General features: G+C 39.0%; 1 protein-coding gene and 1 pseudogene across 1 annotated transcript in view; both read left to right on the forward strand.

Moving 5' to 3' along the window:
- Positions 1–9,170: 9,170 nt before the first annotated feature.
- On the forward strand, positions 9,171–11,709 carry LOC119524367 (annotated as a pseudogene).
- An 11-nt stretch (positions 11,710–11,720) lies between these two features.
- The window catches only part of LOC119527335 (serine palmitoyltransferase small subunit B), a 53,540-nt gene continuing 38,986 nt past the window's right edge, over positions 11,721–26,274 (forward strand). Inside the window, exon 1 of the mRNA XM_037827246.1 lies at positions 11,721–11,960. The gene's annotated coding sequence lies outside the window, so the exon portion shown is untranslated. The remainder of the gene's footprint in view (positions 11,961–26,274) is intronic.

Consider the following 26,274-nt stretch of genomic DNA (forward strand, 5'->3'; position numbering starts at 1 on the left):
ACTGGAAACTGAAAATGGCCGAGGCTTTCTCCACTGAGTTGAAAAAGGAACAGAGCTAGTCCAAGGTGACCCTTTGGCTCTCCAAGGTCAGTCATCACCCAGAGCCTCTGTCTATTTGTTGGGGATTCGTACCTGGTAGTGAGCAGTTCACATTCGCTAATTAAAACCCAGCTGGAGCTCAGCTGAGCTATATTGGCTTGCTGGGAGAAAGCTTCTCTCTGGCACCATGAGGCTTTGTAGCTCAGGCTGTGGGGGAGGGGTCTCCCGATTTGGATCCGCAATTCTTACTTACAGATTTTATGCTGTGATCTCGGGCATTCCTCCCAATTCAGGTTAGTGTATGATGAGTGGACGGTCACGTTTGCCCCCTGCAGTTATTCCAGATTATTTACTAGTTGTTTCTGGTGTTTTTTTTTAAGTTGTTCCCAGGGGACTATTTAGCTTCCACTCCTCTCTATGCCACTGTCTTGGATCCCTCTTTTCTGTTTTAAGAAGCTCTGAGCATACTTGGAGCCAAGGGGAAAAGAACAAACACTTTCAATTTTTATTTTTCTCCTGAATTAAATTTGCATACCTACAATGCAAAGGCTGCTCATGACAACAATCCTCCCTTTCCTACTATTTGCCACTTCTAAGCAACTCTCAAATAGGAATGTTGGGACCCCTTTACCTCCTCCAAATAAACTCAATTATGTATGTTAATAAAAGAAAGGAATAATGTGAAATAAAACCCAAATAATTTGAAAATTTTACCCCAAGCATTCCTGTCACTCTGTACTTATTTTTACTAGAGCTGCTGGTAAATTAAAAACTAAAGCAAAATAAAATGAAAAACATGTTAAAGCTTACCTACCTTTCACTCACTAGCTAGGGCACTTTCTAACTAAGCAACTTGCTCCCACACTCCAACTCAGAGTTGAAGCTTGAATTACAAAATTACAAGTTTCTTGGACCTCTAGAATGATTTCAAAATAGTAGAACCACAAATGTTACAGTCACATATGACAAGGATCTATTTTAGATCTTCATTAAATGCACACCTTTCCTTTATATTCATTGAGTTGGCCCTCAAACAATTGATAAGATAATAAATATGTGGTTAAAAGCAATTCAACTCACATCATCATCCTCAAGTTCTTAGATGTTTTACTCCCATTTTAGAAGCCCTCTGTCTCTGTGCTTATGTTTTCCTACAGAGAAGAAATGTTCTATTTTCACAGGTTTCAACATGGCTTCCTTGGAGGGTACCTCCTTGAGCACTGGCTCCTTTCTTTTTTAAACAATTATAATCCAAAATTTCTGCTTCTTGGGTCCAAGCAGCCATCACCATTCACCCAGTACAGACCTGAAAGGCATCAGTCAACCACAATGTTTCCCAGTAGGCTACAATGTCTGATACCCTTGATAAGAAGTGTCTCTTTCATTGCGCCTCCTGTTTTCATCATCAAGAAAGGCTCAGTCAGCCTCCTTTCCCCTTGCTGTTAAGACTGTGTAATCAGTGACATCCAGCCAGTCCAGTACTCTCAGTCTATTCAATTGCTTCACCTTGTCAATGCTTCCTGGTTGGCAGGTGTTCTCAGTAAATGCTGGACATCCGGCCCTTGTCCTTTCAATCGCAGTAATTTAGCACTTTTTCATCCCACCACAAACTTCTCTCTTAGACGCTCAATCAGATGCTTAAACGGATGTTCAATTCTAAATCTGAAGCAAAGACAACATTCCAGGAGGTGTTAACTGGTAAAAGAGCTCCCTACTGTTGGAACACAAGTAGAAAAGAGGACCTAAAAGGTCTGCTACATCATTAACTCCATCTCTGGCAGCCAGACCTTAACTTTTCATTAAGTTCTTATATACTTACATCAATGAGTCACTGAATCATGGCATAGAGATAGCTCTAGTCTCCTTTCCAAACACTTTGCAAATTTAGAAGTTCAAGAAAGAAATATATCTAATAAGTGAAACCCTTCTTTTTTGCCCTAAAGGAGGTGGAATGATATGACAATATACATTTTTAATATAATTTAATGCAAATCACTTAATTCCATCCCTTTTTTTCCTGTTCTTCTTCATGCACTTCTAGGCATAAAAGCTTTCAGAATTCGTATAATACTAGGAGGAAATGTTGAATTGCACTGTAATTTTAAATTTTGACATTGACTGGGTGTGTTTGACCATATCAATTAAATTTTTTGGCCTTAATATATTATCCATCAGTTTAATTTCTTATTAAATGGGGTTAATACTTGTTCTGTCATCTTAATAGAATACTGTAATAAAAAGGAAATGATATCATGGTCTTTATATAGAAATAAAAAGTATTTTTTCAATTCACTTCAACAAGCACTGAGATTGTCAACCACAATTCAAGACACAAGCACAGTAGGAAGAATACAGGATTGACCCATGTGTAGTTCCTAGATACTGCTAAGCATCAATCATATTTGTGGCTTAAAACAAATAGGAATTTAACAAAAGAAGTGCAAGATTTGTACACTGAAATTATGAAACACTGTTGAAAAAATTAAAGATCTAACTAAATAGAAAGACATCCCATGTTCATGGATCAGAAGACAATATTGTTAGGATGGCAATATTCCCCAAATTAATCTGCATATTCAACTTGTAGAAAAGGGTAACAACATCTATCAAAATTCCAGCAGTCTTATTCACAGAAATTGACAAGCTGACTCTAAAATTCACATGGAATCGAAGGGACCCAGAATAGCCAAAATAATCTTGAAAGAAAAGAACAAAATTGGAGGATTCACACTTTCCAATTACAAAACTTACTACTGTAATCAAGAAAGTGTGGAACTGGCATAAGGATAGATATGCAGATCAATGGAATAGAATTGCAAGTCCAAAAAAAGTTATGGCCAATTCATTTCTGACAAGGGTGCTAAGAAAATTCATGGGGAAACAACAGTCTTTTCAACAAATTCTGCCAAAATGACTAGCTATTCAAATGCAAAAGAATGAATTAGGACCCATACTTCACACCATGAACAAAAATTAGGTTATAGATCTAAATGTGAGAGCTAAAACTTTAAAATTCCTAAAAGAAAACATGGGAGTAAAACTTCATAACCTTGGGTTAAGCAATAGTTTCTTAGATATGACAACAAAAGCATAAGAGACAAAAGAAAAGAGATAAATTGGAATTTATCAATATAAAAAAAAGATCTGTGTGCATTAAAGGACACCATCAAGAAAGTGAAAAGTCAACCCACAAGATGGGAGACAATCTTTGCAAATCATGTATCTGACAAGAGACTCACATTTAGAATATATAAAAAAATTCTTAAAACTCAACAGCAAACAGGCAAATAAGAAATGGGTGAAGAATTTGAGTAGACATCTCTCCAAAGAAGATATACACATGGCCAATAAACACATGAAAAGATGCTGAATAGCATTAGTCCTTAGGGAAATGCAAATCAAAACCATGAGATTCCATTTCACACCCACCAGTAAGGCTATAAAAATACAGACAGACAACAACAAATGTTGGCTAAGATATAAAGACAGATTAGAGCCCTTGTATATTACAGGTGGGAATGTAAAATGGTTCTGCCTCCTTGGAAAATAACTTAGTAGTTCCTCAAAAACTTAAATATAGTTATTATATGACCTAGCCATTCCACTCCTAGATATATACCTAAGAGAATGAAAACATATGTCCACACAAAAATGTGTACACAAATGTTCATAGCAGCATTGTTCATAGCCACCAAAAAGTGAAAACAACCCAAATGTTCATTTACTGATGAATGCATGGATAAAATGTGGTATATTCACACAATGGAATATTATTTGGCAATTAAAAGGAATGTAGTACTGACATGTTACAAGGTTGGTGAACCTTAAAGACATTGTGCCAAGAGGAAAAGGCCAGTCAAGAAAGACCGCATATTGTATGATTCCATTCACATATAATATCAGAATAGGCAAATCTATAGAGACAGGAAACCAGGACCGGGAGTGGGCATGGGAGGATGGGAAATGACTAGTAATAGATAAGGGGTTTCATCTTGGGGTGATGAAAGTGTTCCATGTTTATACAGTCATTAGAAATTCTGTTTTCAATTTATACAGCTGATGGCATGTTGTAACCTGCCTGGTTTTAAAAATTCTAGTCTTTCTCAATTAGTGATATGAATGAAGCAGGTCTGGTTAAGACCAGGGCAAGCCAGGCCAAAGGGTAAAGGTTGAAACTGATTGCGTTTTAAAACTTCAGCTTCCATATGAGACCAAGGGAATAGATATCTATTTCGTACAGGATCTAAATTTTCTGAACGGTACAACTCTACAGTTGATTTGTTCAAACACCACAATTGCATGGAACTTTGAATAGGAAGTGAGATATGGTAGGTTAGTATAGGCTGGAGTGAAATAGTGACACATCCCAGAGTAATTTGGGCAGATAATAAAAAATATATTTACAGCCTCCCCCTCCCCAGCCCCAAGGATCTGGGGGAAGGTGCAGATGTGTTGGACATCCTCACCTGGACTGGTGTTGATGTTGTCACAAACATTGGGACTGGCAGTTTGATGTGCTGAGCCCTTGAGCACGGGACTTGCCTTTATGAAGCTCATTACCACAAAGGAGAATCTAAACTTGCATGTAATGGTGCCTTAGAGTCTCCCCCTGAGTACCTCTTTGTTGCTCAGATGTGGCCCTCTCTCTCTCTAACTGAGCCACTTCGGCAGGTGAACTCACTGCCCTCCCCCCCTACGTGGGACCCGACTCCCAGGGGTGTAAGTCTCCCTGGCAACACAGGATATGACTCCCGGGATGAGTCTGGACCCAGCATTGTGGGATTGAGAATATCTTCTTGACCAAAAGGGGGATGCAAAATGAGACAAAATAGTTCCAGTGGCTGAGAGATTTCAAATGGAGTCGAGACGTCACTCTGGTGGACATTCTTATGCACCATATAGATTCCACCTCTTAGGTTTTAATGTATTGGAATAGCTAGAAGTAAATACCTGAAACTACCAAATTCCAACCCAGTAGTCTGGACTCCTGAAGACGATTATATAATAATGTAGATTACAAGGGGTGACAGTGTGATTGTGAAAACCTTGTGGATCACATTGCCTTTATCTAGTGTATGGATGGATGAGTAGAAAACTGGGGATAAAAACTAAATGACAAATAGGGTGGGATGAGGGGGGTGGTTTGGGTGTTCTGTTTTTTACTTTTTTATTCTCATTCTGATTCTTTCTGATGTAAGGAAAATGTTCAGAAATAGATTGTGGTGGTGAATGCATAACTATATGATCATACTATGAACAGTTGATTGTATACCATGGGTGATTGTATGGTATGTGAATATATTTCAATAAAACTGAATTCAAAAAAAAAAAGAAAGAAAGATTTGGAAAAATCCAAAAAAAAAAAAAACTATATGCATTATAAAAATAAAATATTTTCAAATGTAAAATAGGTGTATGAAACATTTTCTAAGGACCAGATACCTGTGCTAACTGCTTTACAGGCATTATTATCTCATTCAACTCTCAAAACTATAGTATCGAGCATTTACCAGGCATTTACTGGATGCCAGGCACTATTCTAACTTAAATAGTTCAATATGTTTATTTCTATGGCAGATGAAGAAACTGAAACTTTAGAGAGGTTAAATTGTTCTGGTTCACACAAAAATTCAACTTGGTATTTAAATCTGGGGGTCTGGCTCTAACATAAGTTCTCTTCACCACCACAATGCAGCCACCATCTCTGAGAAAAATATCAGGAGAAATGAAATATGAGAATTCATGAAGAAATCATTTAAAGTGAGTCAACAAAGTATAGAGTTAAAAAGACAGGATTTGGTATCCAACTCTTATTTAAAGTTGTTTTACCTCAGAAAAGTTATATCCTCTCTGATTCTTCTCTGATTCTTGGTTTACTGTGTGTTAAAAATGGGATAAAAGCTCCTGTCTTGCAAGTTGTTGTGAGAAAAGAGATGATTTATGAAAACTCTCACTGGTATAGTTCAATAAATGATAGTCATTATCATCGTTATTATTACTTTTTTTTTTGAAGTTTGACAGAGAGCTTAAAGACCCAACAAACTACTACAATTTTTTTTTAATCCTAACAGGACTTGTTTTGTTTGTTTGTTTGTTTTGCTTTGTTTTTTCTAACAGGACTTTTTGAAGAAGGAAATAAAATTCTATGTCAATTCAGGAAAATTTTGAAACAAAGGATTGATAGTAATTGGAGATATCAGGTGCATCTTTGTAACACCATAGCCATGAGGGGAGGTGAAATGTTCTCCATTTTACAGAAAAACAGAATCACCCACATATTCTGAGAAAGCAAGGGCAAACATAAGATTAGTAGAAGGGCTTTCCTTACACTAGATAGAAGGAAACTGATACTGGTTACTTTAGTTGATTAATGTTTTCTAGTAATTTGTTCAAGTAATTTTTTCCAGATTTAACCATGATATGGTTTGGTTATGCAGGCACAGAGGCCAATCTGTAAGCCCAGGTAACTAACTAATACACTGACACATGGCTGGACATAAAAGCGCAACATGAGAGTGTGAATAATTTGACAAAAACATCACATAAAAGGTAAGAACAATTCAACAACAAAATATTACAGCATCATTTATAATAGAAAAAAATAAACACAACTTTAATATTTGCAACCATAGGGGAATGACTATGCAAATTATGATAATACTTTGATAGGATACTATATAACCATTAAAAATAATACCTACATAAAGTATTTTATATTGGAGTGAAAAGGCAAGACGTAAAATTTTATGCACACTATGATCTAAATTATGTAAAAAGTAGTACATCTGATATTAACAGTGGTTATTTCTGGATAAGTTTTGAATGATTTCTGTTTTCTTTTATATATATCTCTAAAGATTTTACATTTCCTTCCAACTGGTATGTCACTTTAAAAATCAGAAATAACATTTCTTTAAATCCTATTGACAACTGATTAATGGTACTAACTTTTCCAATAAAGAAAAACAAACTTTAGAAGGAAAATATGATTTCAACATTTTTGCTGCTAGCGTGGATGCTCTCCTCTGCAACTATTCAGCATGCCAGATCTGAATAAAGATCATAGTAAATGAAATTTCAAATTCTTGAGCAAATGTTGTATTGCCAAGTTTCAACAGTTCAACCACAGATCCTTTCAAGTTGTGTTTAAGGCCAATCATTAACACTTCTGTCTTGGTTTACTAGTTACCAAATCCAGTTACTACTACCAGAAAACTTTTTTTCCCAGGACTGGGAATGATGGCTAGTATCAGGGTACTCCAAGTACTGAGGTATAGTGTACTCAAAACTATGGACTACCTAATGAGATGTACACATAGTGTACTACACAAGCTATCTGAAATAGCTTGTTTACAGATATGAATCTTCCCCACCAGTCAAATTATGAGTTTCTTGACTGTACTGCAGGAATGAGGAATAAATAAAATAAAGTGAGAAGTGAAGCTATAGCTCAAAACCAGTTGTAAAGATAAAACATTGTCAGAAAGTACATGTTCTTTCACCCTACAACTGTGCTACCCTGGACATTTTCATTAAAATGAACAAATACTTTTCATCAGGATGCTAAAGCAGTTCTCTTAGGGTGGAAGCATTTTTGTACCAGAATTTTTTATCATAAAATTTATGGGAATCTTTATACAAGGCACCTGCAACAAACCTGCTACATAGGCAGAGCTTAAATAATGGGTCTAGAATAAATGAATTAAATGAATGATTACTCCAAAATGTAACTGTAATTGTTCAATATAAACATAATGTTTTACGTCACCCAAGTATAAAATAATAAAATATAAAATAATTTGATTTTTGACCTCCAAATTATTTAGCAAGATTAAGACTCCAACAAGCTGTGTCATACTTTTCTGGTGATTGTATATACTCTTTCTTAACACATGCACACTGTAGTTGATTAGATTGAAAAGTAGGACTGTGGGCATAATTACCTATAGTAAAAAGAGTTGTGAGTGGACGTGATCACATAGGAGGAATTAAAGAAGGTTAGAAACAGTTGAGTCCAACCACCTCATTTTACAATAATTGAAGAGAGACTTGGAGAAGTCAGCCAAGTTAGCCAAAAGTATATAGCCAATTGGTGACCGAGTAAAGACCAGAACCCTTAAACCCTTAAGCTCCCTTACATGACACTTCCTTCAAATACCTTTAGAACTCTACAATTAAGAAGAGTGCTACTCTGGGAGAGTAGTAGTGTTTTTATGCTACCATAAAAATAAAGAGTACTAATATAACAAAGCTTACAAGAAATAAGGAAAGGCTAATCTGCATATTGTGAAAGCAAACCAGAAAGAAGTAAATAAAATTTGCCTTAAATTTCTGTTCTTGTTTTTAAATGTCCACATCTATTACTGATTTTCTTTTTTTCCCGCCTGATAAAATCAGTAAAAGAGGGTAAGAGTTGATAGGGGAGGGGAGATATTGCTGATATAGGTAGGTCGAGCTTTATTCTTTTCTCTTGCCTCTGTTGACTTTTCATTGTCTTCTTTGTCTTTCCCAAATAGATGTAACCAAACCAAAAGGAACACTGTAAGTAAAAACAGTGTTTCAGGTTGCTTTAGAGTAGATGCTGCAGAAAATCTTTTGTTAAACTGGTCTTACTGCTCATCCTGGAGTTTCTGGATTGTTCTTGTGGGGGAGTGGTAGTATTTTAAGGGCACGAATTGTCTTATCATGATTTGAATTATTAAGAATTTCCTATTATGACAAGTCTTATACATTTGTTAATGATTACTGGGGACAGCCAGGACCAAACTACTGACTCTCATTATTAATATGATTTTTATTCCAACATTTTCTTCTAGAATGTTTCAGGGTCTTTCCATGATGGAAGACTTCAGCCTTAGCGTTTGCATATCTGTTAAATGGAATTGGTAAGTTGGAGCAGTGCCACTCACCCTAGCAGAGCACAGCCACAGAGAAGCTCAAAAAATGTGCTAAATGAAAAGGGAGGGAAAGAAGGAAAGAGGAAGGGAAAAAGGAGGAAGAGGCAGGCCTGCTTTTGTTATCTACCACCTTATAAAATAGGGGACGTGTTACTTATAGTTGGAGGGGGTTCTTTCCAAAGCATCCCAAAGGTGCTCAGTGGTGATGCTTGGGTCTCTTTGACTGCTGGAGTCATGAAGGAGGAGGGTGGGTCACTGAAAGGAAGAGAAGGAAGGTAGGTTTCAACTGACAAAGTAGGAAAAATGAGATTGGACAAAACTGAAGTTCCTAAAAGATGGTATTTAGAGAAGATGCGGGGGTGGCGGGAGAGAGAGAAAATTATATACTAAGTACCTTTGTACACAGCATTTCATTTAATTGTCAAAAGAACCCTATGGAGTCAGTATTATTCCTCTTCATAGGTGAGAAAACCAGGCTGTGGAGAGACTAAGTAATTTGTCTCAGACTACAGAACTGGTTAGTAAAAGAGCTGAGATTTGAACAAAGTCCTTATTCTTTCCACCGTGCCACCCTGGTCAGGTTTGCAGGCTTGAGAAAACTCAAACTTCAGGCTGTTGGTCTAGGTCCCGGAGGGGTAAGGTCATCTCAGCAGATGGTCATTTTAAGTGGATTCTCAAATCAGGTCTTTTTTCCTTCCTGATACTCTAAACTCCAGAGACATTCCAAACATCCTTTCTGGGTCATAAACATGACTTTTATATATAAAGGAGTGTCTCTGCGTGGTTACATTACATATATGCCATTTAAGATTATTTTTAAAGGGCTGCATTCTTCTGCCAGCTATACCAGTTTCTACCCACTCCAGTGGAATAGTTGCAGAGTCTCCTATCCATTTCACAAGTCTTTGGCAGGGAGGAGTAAAACCCATTTCTACAGTTGCACAAACATATAAGCACAGTGTATGGCTGGTGAGGAGGGGCATGAATCAGTGGGAAAACAACTAGATAATGAATAATAAGGTTTAGAAACTAGTATAAAGACCATTAATCCACACACAAAAAAACTGGCTTGGTGATCCTGAGGAAGTTGCTTCTAGGGGGTTCTATTTGCCTGTCTCTCAAATGGAGATGATCACACTGCCTTGCCAACAATACACGATGTGTCAGGAGAAGCCAAGAGATCAGGGATGTGAACAACAGAAAAGAGATAAATAAATGAAAAAATGCTAGCGGTGGTTACCAGTATTTAGAAATAGGAGCAGAGCGAAAACATAGCAATGTTCAATGACAAACACGGGCTCCAAGCAGGTGCTCAGTTCCTATTGGTTCCCTTCCCTGAGCTCAAGCACCGTTGGCTTTCTTTAGGGGCACCCTCCCTTCTGCACGGGGAAACCACAAACTAATAACGTGAGTCTCCCTCTTGGTAGCACCAGCCCCTGCAGCTTGGAACTGCTGGAGTGTCTTGAAAATAAACAGAAACCTGCCAGCAGCTAAAATTCGCGCTTCAGCACCATTATCCCTGACCGAGCATGTGCAGTGCTTACTCTTTCGGCAGTGGGGGCTGACTGGCAGAAGCTGCCTAAATGCTCATTAATTAAAAGAAGCTTTCGCCCCTGGGTGTCGGGCAAGAAGAGTCTCGGCCACCGGGATACCAGGGCAGGGGACTTCAAAGTCTCTGAGCTCTAAGCAAGCAACTGCGGCGTTAAATCTAAGCAAACTTGTCCTCGGTTGAGAAGGGATGAATGTTGTTTTGCATGCAGGTTTCCAGGGAAGACGCTCTTCCCTGCGCGGCGCCTCCTGGGGAAGATAATTGAGCGCGGAGCGTAAGCGCAGGGCACACCAGCCCGTGGATTCGCGCGAGCCGGCGCCGCGCGCTCTCTGCACCACCAAGCCGCAACCGAGCCCTTTTACCCCAGTTTCCTTCCTGCCGCAGTCCGGGCCCAAATTAATTCTTTTCACTTGTGAGTGAGCACACACAAGTTCCCCGGGCACGATCCTTTCATCTGATTCCCTGGGGTAGTCCAGCTTTTAAACGACTAGCCTCCCGGCCAGGGGGGTGGGGGGGTAGGTGAGGGGGTGTGATAAGGGAGCAGGGGAGGGAGTGAGGCTGCGAGAGGCGTTTCGCATGTTCAAAGGCACCAAAATTAGCTATCAATGCTTAAAGGGTTTGCTTTCTTCGGTTTTTGACAAACAAATCCGGTGGGATGCCTGCTCGGCGGGCTGCAGCCCGGGCCTGGAGCCCTGGGTTCACTTGGCAGCCTGATGCTGAGTTTCACACCGCAGTCCTGCTCAGCGTACGCCCGGGCTTGGCCCTCTTGCCGAAGTCTGCAGATAGATGGATGCTGGACGCAGGGTTTCCCTGGGCAATTTAACGACTTAGGCTAAAGCCCCAAAGCTCCCACCTTGGAACCTCTTGTTTATCTGCCCCTCCAAAGGACGTGCCCCTTTGGAAGTGTCGGGGCTCCCAGCCCGAGCGGGGGGAGGGAGGGCGTCTTCCTATCCCCTCCTCCCCATCCCCGCCTCGGCTCGGGGTTTTACTGCAGCAGCCGAAGGTGACAGCGACGCCTTAGCCTCCTCTGTTGCTTTCGGAACCTGGGCTTCCCCTGGACCTGAAAGCGCCCCCTCTTGAGAAGCTGGTCCCTTGAGAAGTGCTAAGGAACTGCAGAAAACCAAATTTAAAAATGCGGAAGTCGCCGAGCTGCATTCCTCCGAGGACAAACCTAATCGCCCACAACTGAGAGTGGCAGTGAGAGGGAAGTTGGGACCGTGGAGCAAGGGGGGAGGGGAGTGGGAGCAGTGAGGTTGGACGCAAGTTTGCGTGGGAGTGTTTTCCTTCTGTCAATAATTAATCACCGGAATCAGTCTGGCAGAATTGGAGTTTCAGCAACAGTGCGGAGGGCGGGGCCGAACACCTAACTCCAGGAGGCTTGGAGCCTCCCGGTGCAGTGGCAAGCTCGCAGCAGCCCAGAGGAGCCAAATCATCAGAGCTCACCTAAGCCACAGGGAGATACACGCAATGGGAAGGTAAGCATCTTCCAGAATATCTGCTTGAACTATGAAGTAGCTTTAGTAGGATGGAATTCCTGTCTTTGTGAGGGGAACAAGATTTTATACCAAGCTTTAATGAAATTCATCAGTTTATTATTTAACTGTATTAACATTTTAAGAATTGAATGGGTTTTTCCATTTGCCTTTTACTATGTTGGAAAGTAAGATGTTTCACTCAACACAAGCCAAACTTTTGTTATCGCAACTTTCCCTAACAAAAGAGAATACTACTTTGCTAATTACTTTTCATTATTTACCTCTGTGTAGTTTGCTAATAACTTTTGAGAGAAATACCACTGGGATGTCCATGGATTCATTCTTAAATATTCATCTTTGTCTAGTTTCATGCTCTTATACAATACTTTTTGCCCATAAGCTACTTCAGGCAATAAATACTACACACAAAGTCAACAGGAAAAAAAGTGAAGAATTTCCAACAAGGAATACATTTTAACTTTTTCTTCTAAGTAGTCAGACTTCTACACTTAAGAAGAAATGGACAGTCAACTTTGCCTGGGGGTGGAGGAGGTGGTGGAATAGATAGGAAAGGGTCTTAGATATGAGTTAGGTTCTAGATCTGTTTCAACTAAAATAACATACAACCTGTTGGCAATTCACATGTGAACCCAGCCCAAAATCAAATTTTACATCAAATAAAGAATTTTCGAAATTGTCAAATGTAGATCTCAGCCTCCAAAGACCAAATAAATGTATCTGAGGAATTGAGAAAGCTGTGGTTCAGCAATCCTTTTGAATCAAAAATTAAGGAATTCATGGTCATTTTTGCTCTTGAACTTTTTAGATCCATGCATAGATTGCTAGAGCAACAACAACAATTTATTAATAATAAACTAAGAGTGGCTTGTCAAACCAAATGCATGGACATTCTAGAATTTGAGAGACAATCTGAAGTTTGAGAGTCAACCACTCTCAGCTTCCACTGGTTCTCTTAATCCACTCCTTATAAACTTGCAAATACTGTTGTGAAAACTTTCTTGATAATTCATAGCCAACTGTATATCCATTATGCCAGTATAAGCTATTTTACAGCCAAGTATATAAGAAGCAAAAATCTTCATTATGAATTACCCAAATGGGACTCAACTTCCAGAAAGGCAGTGTGAGGTGCTCCATGGACCCACTACCCAGCAAAGCAACCGTAATTGACTGGTGAGCATTGATAAAACAAAAGCAATTTAAAGACTGGAAATTGTCCTAAGGACATACCACAAATGAAAAAAATATATATTCATTCAAGACAGTTTACTAAATCTCAGTAAGAGTGGTGAGCCTGTGGCATCTGAGCCACAACCCACCTCCTTCACTCTGGGTGAGTGCAACCAAGAACACAGGCTCCCTCTCTGCCTAGATCTCAGTTTAGGGCTACAGCATCTCCCTAGAAGAAGCAGACCATCAGCATTTCTCATCCCCACTCCCACCTCCCCAGGTCTATGCTGCAGAAGCTCTATTCCAGGCAAGAGCACCTGAGAAGTCTGGAGCTCTTATCCTCCATCCACTCTTATGACAGAAATTCTATCCAAGGCACAGCTGGCCAAAAATACAAGGTCGCTGATCACCCTCACCGCAGCCCTCCCATAGGGCAGAAGTCTAGGCTACAAGAGGCATGCCAAGAAGACCAGAGGCTACTACTCCTACTTAGCAGTGTTGCAGAGGTGTTTTCCCAGGGGAAGAGTCAGAGATAGAGAGCTCCAAAGCCCTCCCCAAGGGAACAGACTTTATTTGGAACAGAGCATGGGGAAGTCAAGCCTGAAGGCAATATCAAAAACAATAAAGATTTTGGTGGTAAGCAATTAAGAGGTGGTTTGTAACCCTATAAGAGTAGCAAGGTAAATTATAGACTAGTTAAAAGTTTACCAGAGAGAACCAGGAAAAGAAGCAGCTAAGAAGAATCCTCTTGGATTAGAGTAAACCTCAAAGACTGGCCTAAAATACTACCCCTTTAAAAGGCCCAAATTTGATAGAATTGAACTGTGGAACAATTTGTGCCCCATGTTAGTGTCAAAAACAATAGAGCAAATAGCAGAGGCCAAGAGGTGAGTGTGATACCAACAGGAAAACAGCTTAATAAAGATATCAGGGAAAGGGACAAAGAGAGCCCTTCTCAAACCTCTGTCATCCCAGGGTAACTGTACCTGCCCAGGGCTGCACCCTCTGAGGAGTGACATCAGAGTGACTGCAGGGGGGGAAAGTGTTCACTGAAATAGTCTAGCCAAGTCACTAGGTTTCTTCTCATCTCAAAAATCAATTGTACAATAAAAAAATCAATTGTATTTCTATACACTAGTGGTAAACAACCTAAAAATGAAATTAAGAACACAATTCCATTTACAATACCATCAAAAAGAAAGAAATACCTAGCAATAAATTTAACAAAAGTATAAGCAAAACTTATGCTCTGAAAAGCAGAAAATGTGCTGAAAGAAAATTTAAAAGTCCTAAATAAATGGAAAGATATCCAATGTTCATGGATCAGAAGCCTTAAAATTGTTAAGAAGGCAATACTCCCCAAATTGATCTACAGATTCAAAGCAATCCCTGTCAAAATTCCAGCTGCCTTTTTTTTTTTTTTTGGCAGACATTGTCAAGTGGATACTAAACTTCATGTGGAAATGCAAGGAACCCAAAATAGCCAAAACAATCCTTAAAAATAAGAACAAAATTGGAAGATTTTTTCCAATTTCAAAACTTAATAAAAAGCTACAATAATCAAGACAATGTGACACTGGCATAGGATAGATAAATAGATCAATGGACTAGAATTGAGGGTCCATAAATAAACCATTATATTTATGATAAATTGACTTTCAACAAGGGTTCCAAGACAATTCAATGGGAAAGAATAGCCTTTTCAACAGATGGTGCTTGGACCTCCAGCTAGCTCCATGCAAAGGAATGAATTTGGACCCTTACCTCACACCATGCACAAAAATTAACTCACAGTGAACTATAGACCTAAATGTGAGAGCTAGAACTATAAAACTCTTAGAAGAAAACATAGGAGTAAAAGTTAATGATCTGGGATTAAGCAATGGTTTTATAGATATGACACCAAAAGTCTATACAAACAAAATTTTTAAAGTTGGATCGGACTTAAAAATTAAAAATGTGTGTGCTTCAAAGGACACCACCAAGAAAGTAAAAAGATAACCAATGCAATGGAAGAAAATGTTTGCAAATCATATATCTGACAAGGAACTTGTAACCAAAATACAGACAGAACTCTAACAACTCAACAACAAAAAGACAAATGACCCAATTAGAAAATGGGCAAAGAATTTGAATAGCCATTTCTCCAAAGAAGATATACAAATGGCCAATAAATATATGAAGATGTTCAAGATCATTAGTCAGATGGGATATGCAAATCAAAACCACGATGAGATACTACCTCGTACCCAGCAGATGTCTATAATCAAAAACAACAGATTACAAGTGTTGGAGATGATGTGGAGAAACTGGAACTTTGCTAGTGGGAATGTAAAATGATATTGTCACTATGGAAAAGAGTTTGGTAGTTCCTCAGAAAGTTAAACATAGAGTTACCACACTTCCCAGCAAATTCACTGCTAGGTATATACCCAGTAGAAATGAAAATACATGTTCACTCAAAAATTTGTATCCAAATGATCATAGCACAAATACTCATAATATTCATAATAGCCAAAAAGTGAGAATAACCCAAATGTCTATTTACTGATGAAGGAATAAATAAAATATGGTATATCCATAAAATGAAATATTATTTGGTAATAAAAAAAAATAAAGTACTGATACATACTACAACAAGACTGAAACTTGAAAACATTTTGCCAAATATTGTATGATTCCATGTATATGAAATATCAGAATAGGCAAATCTATGGAGACAGTAAGTAGATTTATGGTTGCCCAGGGTTGGATTGGGAAGTGGGGTTGGGGAGAAATGAGGAGTGACTGCTAAAGGGTAGGGGAGGTGTCTTTGTGGGGTGATGAAATGTTCTAAAATTGACTGTGGTGATGGTTGCATTACTATTAATCTATTAAAACCCACTGAATTATGCACTTTAAAAGAATGGATGGGTTTAGGACTTAAGAGTCATGAATCTTCATGTGCCACTAGACCAAAGTTCACATGAGGCTTTTTCCCAAGGATCACAATGAAATATGTGAAATAATTAAGAGTGGCACAGGTGTGACAAAGGTATGTAACTTGCCTACATTTACATTTACATTTACATTTACACGCTAGCCCAGGTTAGAAACAAGACAACTATCATTAATGCAGGCTTATAAAATTAGCTCACAATGTCATCTTTTTGGACTCAGCCACTCATATTAATCCAGGTCCAGTGAGGCCAGCTGTTTCTCCTGCTTCTAGGTAAGTTTACTCTCTTATCAGTTCTTCAGGCCAGTTGTTGAGTTTGTTATGGCCCATTTGGAGGGAGATGGAGGTACCTGCATCTCAGGCAAGAGGGCACTTGGCTGCCACTCAGATTAGTCCAGTTTCCCCTTACACTAGATTGGCCCTGGAATAAGGAGTTCTGGGGGAAAGAAAAAACTGGAGCAACCACTTTGGTCTTTGCAGCACACGGATATGTCATTGCTGGGAAGCATCTCCTGAGATTATAAGCATCTCAAATGCAGGAGAAACTCCCAAATAATTAATATGTCCCTCAATTCATCTTTTATGTTTTGAGATTCCAAAAGCTGTCTGGTCCTTTGCTGAGAGCCATGGAATTAGATGATAATGCCTTTTCCAGAGACGGGAATATAAACTTCGTGAGTCTGAGTTTCATGGAGTGATAAAGCAGCACCTGAACTTGTTCTAGGGACAGTTATGAGAGTACTAAACCAAACTGTGCTGTCAGCTTAAGGATTCAAGTAAGTATATCTGCTTCAGGAAGCGTCAAGGATCTTCCACTGTCTCCAGCAGAAGCCTTTATTAAAAGAGAAACTTTACTTGGAGAAATAATTATTTGAGTCTTTTCAACAACTGTCCATTTTCTCTGTAAAACTCAAAACTAAAAGTTATCATTTAATAATACTAGGAAGTTTATCTCAGGATGGCAAGAGGCTTTTCTTTGATGAACCAGCTGAGGGATGGTTGAGGACTTCATGGGCAGCCTCTTTGTGTATAATAGAGTAAACGTGGGTGATTCTGGAAGAGCAGGGATTCCAACAGGCCAATAATTCAATGTCAGCTCTTTTTTAAAAAATCAAATACAGGTCACACCAACGCCGCCGTTTCCTTGACCCGGTTGGTTCTGCTGTGGGTCCGGTCTGTTCCCATGTCCTGCTGTAGGACTTTTGCAGCCTTTGGAGGTTTGCCTTTAAAAAACTGTGGAAAAAGGCTATTTATGGATGGTGGAGTGGTGAGGAGCAGAATTTCGTCTCTCCCCTAGAGCAGCTGGCAATTACCCAAGAACTATATGAAACAGTGTTTTCGGGGTCTCCAGTAACCAGTCACACATTGGACGCAAGTTTGGAATTGGAGTAAAAGCTGAGATCACAGCGAACACTGCTGACCAAGGAATCTACCTGGAGAGGCCCCAAAGAGGACAGGGGAGAAGGGAATAGTGCCCCTGAGAGACAACTGGAGTTCTGAGGATTGGGAGAGTGGAGGGAAGTCCAGCTCAACTGGCAGTCCTCCTTCTGGGAACTCAGACCCCAGGGGCTGGAATTCAGATTCCGGCTTCAGTCAGCTATGCCCCCGACAGGATCAGAGTCACCAGGAGAACTAAAGTCTACATACCTCCTTACACTGGTGGGGGAGCTGAGGGCTGGCAAGTGCCACCTGCTGGACAGGAGAGGAAAAGCACCAATTCTAAAAGCCTCATAGGAGGGTCTTATTCTCAGGAAAACTCCATACCCTCCCAATGAGACCTGGGCCTCACTAGACTGGGAAAATCTGACTAGGGTCGACCATATCTGAGGAGACCCACTCACAAAAAGGTTACATAGAGGCAGAGCAAGAAACAGAAAAAACAAGAGGGGAAAAATTCTGATCAACTAAATAGAACCTAAGTTAGAGGTCTAGAATAAGTTGAACTGAATAACAGAGGCCAGAGAACAAAGCCAACCAACAAGAAAACCACTAGTTAAAAGATAGAAAACAAGCTCCAAAATAAACTAATCAAGAAAATCAGATGCCTAGACAACTTAAGATAACAAGCCATACCAGGAAACACAAAAACATGGACCAGCCAAAGGAATAAACTAATAGCTCAGCTGAGACACAGGAGTGGAGGCAACTAATGCTAAATAAATTTGATGAAATGAAGGAAGATATACCAAAAGAGCTGAAGGATATAAAGAAGACACTGGCTGACCATAAAGAAGAATTCATAAACTTAAAAAAACAAATGGCAGAACTCATGGGAATGAAGGCCACAATGGAGGAGATGAAAAACACAATGGAGGGACACAACAGTAGAGTTGAACAGGCAGAAGAAGGGATCAGTGAACTGGAAGACAGGTCATTCGAATTCATACACACAAAAGAACAGATGGTGAAGAAAAATGGAAAAATATGAGCAGGGTCTTAAGGAGCTGAGTGACAACATGAAATGCACAAATATACGTGTTATGGGTATCCCAGAAGGAGAAGAGAGGGTAAAAGGGGCAGAAAGAGTAATAGAAGACATATTCACTGAAAATTTCCCAACTCTTATAAAAGACAGAAAATTAGAGATTCAAGAAGTACAACATACCCCAAATAGAATAGATCCCAATAGACCTACTCCAAGACACTTACTGGTCAGATTGTCCAATGTCAAAGACAAAGAGAGGATTCTGAAAGCAGCAAGAGAAAAGCAATCCATCACATACAATGGAAGGTCGATAAGACTATGTACAGATTTCTCTGCAGAAACCATGGAGGCAAGAAGACAGTGGCATGATATATTTAAGATACTGAAAGAGAAAAACTGCCAACCAAGAATTCTATATCCAGCAAAACTTTCCTTCAAAAATGAGGGAGAGATTAAAACATTTTCAGACAAACAGACACTGAGAGAGTTTGTGAATAAGAGACCAGCACTACAAGAAATACTAAAGGGAGTGCTACAAGCTGATAGGAAAAGACAGGACAGAGAGAGTTGGAGAAGAGTGCAGAAATGAAGATTATCAGGAAAGGTAAAAGGAGAGGAAAAAATAAGATATGACATATAAATTCCAAAAAACAAAATGGTAGTAGAAAGTACTGCCCTTACAGCAATAACACTAAACATAAATGGATTAAACTCCCCAATAAAAAGACACAGACTGGCAGAATGGATTAAAAAACAGGACCCATCTATATGCTGTCTACAAGAAACTCACTGTAGACACAAGGACAAACATAGACTGAAAGTGAAAGGTTGGAAAAAGATATTTCATGCAAACAACCAGAAAAAAGCAGGAGTAGCTATATTGATATCAGACAAGTTAGACTTCAAAAGCAAAACAATTAAAAGAGACAAAGAAGGACACTATATATTAATAAAAGGGTCAATTCATCAAGAAAACATAACAATCATAAATATTTATGCACCAAGCCAGAACGCCCCAAAATTCATGAGGCAAATGCTTCAATCACTGAAAGGAGAAATAGATACCTCTGCAATAATAGTTGGAGACTTCAATACACCACTCTCATCAATGGATAGAACATCTAGACAGAGGATCACTAAAGAAACAGAGATGTTGAATTGTATGATAAATGAACTAGACTTGACAGACATTTATAGAACACTACATCCAACAACAGCAGGATACACTTTTTTCTCAAGTGCTCATGGAACATTCTCTAGGATAGACCACATGTTGTGTCACAAAGCAAGTCTCAACAAATTTAAAAATATTGATATTATACAAAACACTTTCTCAGACCACAATGGAATGAAGTTGGAAATAAATAAAAGGCAGAAGGTCATAAAATTCACAAACATATGGAGGCTAAACAACACCCTCTTAGAAAACCAGTGGGTAAAGGAAGAAATTACAAGAGAAATTAGTAAATACCTCGAGGCAAATGACAATGAAAACACAACTTATCAAAACTTATGGGATGCAGCAAAGGCGGTGCTGAGAGGGAAATTTATTGACCTAAATGCCTATATTAGAAGAGAGAGCAAAAATTGAAGAGTTAACTGCTCACCTGGAGGAATTAGAGAAAGAACAGCACACTAACCCCAAAGCAAGCAGAAGGGAAGAAATAACAAAGATTAGAGCAGAAATAAATGCAATTGAGAACAGGAAAACAATAGAGAGAATCAACAAAACCAGAAGTTGGTTCTTTGAGAAAATCAATAAAATCGATGGACCACTGGCTAGGCTAACAAAAAAAAAGGAGAGAGCAGATGTGAATAAATGCAATCAGAAATGGGAAAGGAAATATAACTACCAACCCTGCAGAAATTAAGGAGATAATGAGAAGATACTATGAGCAACTATATGCTAATAAACTAGACAACTTAGATGAAATGGACAACTTCCTAGAAAAGCATAAACAACCAACATTAACTCAAGAAGAAATAGATGACCTCAACAAACCAATCACAAGTAAAGAGATTGAGCCAGTCATCAAAAAGCTCCCAAAAAGGAAAAGCCCAGGACCAGATGGTTTCACATGTGAATTCTACCAAGTATTCAAGAACGAATTAGTACCAATCCTGCTCAAACTTTTCAAAAAAATTGAAGAAGAGGGAAAGCTACCTAACTCTTTCTATAAAGCCAACATCACCCTAATACCAAAACCAGACAAAGATACTACAAAAAAAGAAAATTATAGACCAATTTCTTTAATGAATATAGATGCAAAAATCCTCAACAAAATACTCGCAAATCGAATCCAGCAGCACATTAAAAGAATTATACACCACGACCAGGTGGGATTTATTCCAGGTATGCAAGGCTGGTTCAACACAAGAAAATCAATTAATGTAATACACCACATCAATAAATCAAAGCAGAAGAACCACATGATCATCTCGATTGATGCAGAAAAGGCATTTGACAAAATTCAACATCCTTTCCTGATGAAAACACTTCAAAGGATAGGAATAGAAGAGAACTTTTTCAATATGATAAAGGCAATATATGAAAAACCCACAGCTAACATCACAGTCAATGGGGAGAGACTGAAAGCTTGTCCTCTAAGATCAGGAACAAGACAGGGATGCCCACTATCACCATTGTTATTCAACATTGTGCTGGAAGTTCTAGCTAGAGCAATTAGGCAAGAAAAAGAAATAAAAGGCATCCAAATTGGAGAGGAAGAAGTAAAACTTTCACTATTTGCAGATGACATGATTCTATATGTAGGAAATCCAGAAAAATCTACAGCAAAGCTACTAGAACTAGTCAATGAATACAGCAAAGTAGCAGGTTACAAGATCAACACACAAAAATCTGTAGTGTTCCTATATACAAGTAATATGCAACAAAAGGAGGAAATCAAGAAAAAAATCCCATTTACAATAGCAACCAAAAGAATCAAGTATTTAGGAATAAAGTTAACCAAGGACCCAAAAGACCTTTACATAGAAAACTATAAGAAACTGCTAAAAGAAATTGAACAAGACCTGAAAAAATGGAAGAACATACCATGTTCATGGATTGGAAGACTAAATATAGTTAAGATGGCAATTTTACCTAAACTGATTTACAGATTCAATGCAATACCAATTCAAATCCCAAAAACTTACTTTACAGAAATAGAAAAACCAATAACTAAATTTATTTGGAAGGGTAAGATGCCCCGAATAGCCAAAAATATCTTGAGAAAGAGGAATGAAGTGGGAGGTCTCACACTACCTGACTTTGAAGCATATTACAAAGCTACAGTGCTCAAAACAGCATGGTACTGGCATAAGGACAGATATACTGATCAACGGAATCAAATTGAGTGTTCAGAAGTAGACCCTCGCATCTACGGACAACTGATCTTTGATAAGGCAGTGAAGCCGAAGCAACTGGGAAAGAGCAGCCTGTTCAATAAATGGTGTTTGGAGAACTGGATATCCATTTCCAAAAGAATGAAAGAGGATGTCCATCTCACACCTTATACCAAAATTAACTCAAAGTGGATCAAAGACCTAAACATTAGCACCAAGACCTTAAAACTCTTAGAAGAAAATGTAGGGCACTATCTTAAAGATCTTGTGATAGGAGGTGGTTTCTTAGACCTCACACCCAAGGCATGAGCAACCAAAGAACAAATAGACAAATGGGATCTCCTCAAAATTAAACACTTTTGTACAACAAAGGACTTTGTCAGAAAAGTAAAAAGGCAGCCTACACAATGGGAGATGATATTTGGAAACCACATATCAGATAAGGGTTTAATATCCCAAATTTATAAAGGAATCCTGCATCTCATTAACAGAAAGACAAACAATCCAATTAAAAAATGGGCAAAAGACATGAACAGACATTTTTCTGAAGAGGAAATACAAATGGCTCAAAAGCATTTGAAAAAATGCTCAACTTCACTGGCTATTAAGGAAATGCAAATCAAAACCACAATGAGATATCATCTCACACCTACCAGAATGGCCATTATCCAAAAAACAGAAAATGACAAGTGCTGGAGAGGATGTGGAGAAAGAGGCACACTTATTCATTGTTGGTGGGAATGTAGAATGGTGCAACCACTCTGGAAGACACTGTGGAGGTTCCTCAGGAAGCTAAATATAGATTTGCCATATGACCCAGCTATTCCATTGCTGGGTATATACTCAGACGAACTGAAACTTAAGACACAAACAGACATTTGTAAACCGATGTTTATTGCAGCATTATTCACAATTGCCAAGAGATGGAAACAGCCCAAATCTCCATCAAAGGACGAGTGGATGAACAAACTGTGGTATATACACATGATGGAATATTATGCAGCTGTAAGACAGAACAAAGACATGGATCATGTAACAATGTGGATGAACCTTGAGGACATTATGTTGAGTGAAGTTAGCCAGAAACAAAAGGACAGATTCTGTATGGTCTCACTAATATGAACAGACATTAATGAACAAACTTTGGGAGTTAAAAGCTGACAACACAGGCGACCAGGACATAGAAAGAGGGCAGACATCAGCCATTTGATGCTGAAGGACTACAGAATGTTTAGGATTGATTGCATAGATCCAGAAATAGATACCATAATATTGTGTGATGGTAGCACAGTATTGTAAGTACACTGAACAAAGATGTCTGTGAGTAAAGCTGAAAGAGGTGGGATAGGAGAATGTATGACACCAGAGGTAAAGATAGATGATAAAGACTGGGACTATATAACGTGGCAAAAACTGGAGTGGCCAATGACTGTTACTAAATACACAAATATAAAAATGGTTTTGCATGTGGGAAAGCAAATGAATGTCAACCATGTAGAAATTTGAAAAGGGGATGGTATTCAGGAAAAAACATAATCAAACCAAACTGGAGTCTATGGTCAACAGTAACATTGTAATATCCCTCCATTAAATGTAACAAAGGCAATATGCCAATGCTAAATGTATATGAGAGGGGGATATAGGGGAGGAATATGGGATTCTTGGTAGCAGTGTTATTTGCTGTCCTTACTAGTATATTGTATTGTATGACATGTTATTTTTCTTTTTATCATTTTTTTCTTATTGCTAAAAAAAAAAACAATTTTTCTTGTAGTAATCAGTATGTTCAAGTGCTGATTGTGGTGATAAATGTACAACTTTATGATGATACCATGAACAACTGATTGTACACTGTGGATAAATGTATGGTATGTGAATATAACTCTATAAAATTGTAGGAAAATATATATATAGGAGTAAAAGTGTTGGAGAAAACATGGTGAGAGGGATGATGCTTCACCAATATGGACTAAGTACAATGTGTAAACTCAGAATTGAATCTTAGAACATAGCCTAACATGGACATAATAATTGTAATAGTCCCTAGATTGTAAGCTCTTACAGCAGTTAACTCTATCCCTGAATTGTAATGCCTATCTCTAAACTTTGAGATGCTGATCCCCTAGCGTATAACCTGATTGGTCTCTGGAACAATGCATATCTCTGAGACACCTGGAACTCAGAGCTAGAGCTCGGCAGATATGAATGTCAGTATTAGTGCATACAGCCACTGTCAAAAAAAAAAAAAAAAAAGGCTGAAAAAGAGCCCAGACTTCAATTAGTGATATGAATGAAGCAGGTCTGGTTAAGACCAGGGCAAGCCAGGCCAAAGGGTAAAGGTTGAAACTGATTGTGTTTTAAAACTTCAACTTCCATATGAGACCAAGGGAAGAGATATCTATTTCATACAGGATCTAAATTTTCTGAACAGTACAACTCTACAGTCAATTTGTTCAAACACCACAATTGCATGAAACTTTGAATAGGAAGTGAGATACAGTAGGTTAGTATAGGTTGGAGTGAAATAGTGACACATCCTAGATTAATTTGGGCAGATAATAAAAAATATATTTACAGCCTCCCCCTCCCCAGCCCCGAGGATCTGGAGGAAGGTGCGGATGTGTTGGACATCCTCACCTGGACTGGTGTTGATGTTGTCACAAACATTGGGACTGGCGGTGTGATGTGCTGAGCCCTCGAGCATGGGACTTGCCCTTATGAAGCTCATTACCACAAAGGAGAGTCTAAAGTTGTATGTAATGGTGCCTAAGAGTCTCCCCCTGAGTACCTCTTTGTTGCTCAGATGTGGCCCTCTCTCTCTCTAACTGAGCCATCTCGACAGGTGAACTCGCTGCCTTTCCCTCTACGTGGGACCCTACTCCCAGGGGTGTAAATCTCTCTGGCAATGCAGAATATGACTCCCGGGGATGAATGTGGACCCGGCATCGTGGGACTGAGAGTATCTTCTTGACCAAAAGGGGGATGCAAAATGAGACGAAATAGTTTCAGTGGCTGAGAGATTTCAAATGGAGTTGAGAGGTCACTCTGGTGGACATTCTTATGCACTATATAGATGACACCTCTTAGGTTTTAATGTATTGGAATAGCTAGAAGTAAATACCTGAAACTACCAAACTCCAACCCAGCAGTCTGGACTCCTGAAGACAATTATATAATAATGTAGATTACAAGGGGTGACAGTGTGATTGTGAAGACCTTGTGGATCACACCCCCTTTATCTAGTGTACGGATGAGTAGAAAAATGGGGATAAAAACTAAAGGACAAATAGGGTGGGATGGGGGATGATTTGGGTGTCCTTTTTCCACTTTTATTTTTTATTCTTGTTCTGGTTCTTTCTGACGTAAGGAAAATGTTCAGAGATAGATTGTGGTGATGAACACATAACTATGTTATCATACTGTGGACAGTGGATTGTATACCATGGATGATTGTATGGTGTGTGAATGTATTTCAATAAAACTGAATTTAATAAAAAAAAAAAAACAAAAACTATGATCTAGGGATTCGCCGAAAAAAAACAAAACAAAAAAATCAAAACAAAAAAATCAAATACATTTGAGAATAGCTGCTTCTGCATGCCTCCAAAATACCTAGATGTATTTGGCAGAGTTTTCCATCCGTAATGAACAGTATCTGGTCAGTCTTGGAGCCCATAATCGAGACTGCAGGATTTTCACACCATAGCAGCTTAGGGAAACTGTAGCCTGAAAGAGAGAAATAGCTTCTCCAATGCAGTCCAAACCCACAAAGTGAGGACACAACTTCAAACTGCCAAGAAAGAGGGTCTGAGAAGAGATGGTCCATCAGAAGAAGAACCGAGGTCTCGTAATATGGCTGATTCCAGGTTTAAAATAAACTTAACTTTCTCCCTCCCCCCATCCCACTCACACACACAAACACACTTCCAGGGATGTCCTGGGACACATCAGGCCACACCCAGGGCCAGAAAGCCCACCTCATTGGAAAGCCCACAAAAGTGATTTCTTGACTACACCAAGAAGGGTAGAAATTCCTCCTTCCCTTTTTTTCTGATGGAGCCACATAAATCTAGCTCCTGTCAGCTCTGCCATCCCAAAGCCATCCCCACTCCCACCCTCTCATTTGTACACCCCACCCCAGCCCCAGGGACCACTTGCCTCTGTTAGTCAGTTGCCCTCCAGACCAGGAGCAACCCAGACTGAACTGCAAAGCCCTTTGCATTGCCTTTTTTAATGTAAAAGAGTGCACAACCTGGGGCTCTGCTGCTGCGTTTTCTTTTATCCCCCAGAACTATCTTCTTCCTTAGCATAACCAAGAAAGTCAGTTACACTTTCCAACCCTACTAGAATCCTTTGAGTTTTCCCTCTAAGTATGCTTATTTCCAAATGAACTCTTTGCTGACGTAAGGCTCACA

Source organism: Choloepus didactylus, chromosome 1 (genome assembly GCF_015220235.1).
Source record: "Choloepus didactylus isolate mChoDid1 chromosome 1, mChoDid1.pri, whole genome shotgun sequence".
NCBI lineage: Eukaryota > Metazoa > Chordata > Mammalia > Pilosa > Megalonychidae > Choloepus > Choloepus didactylus.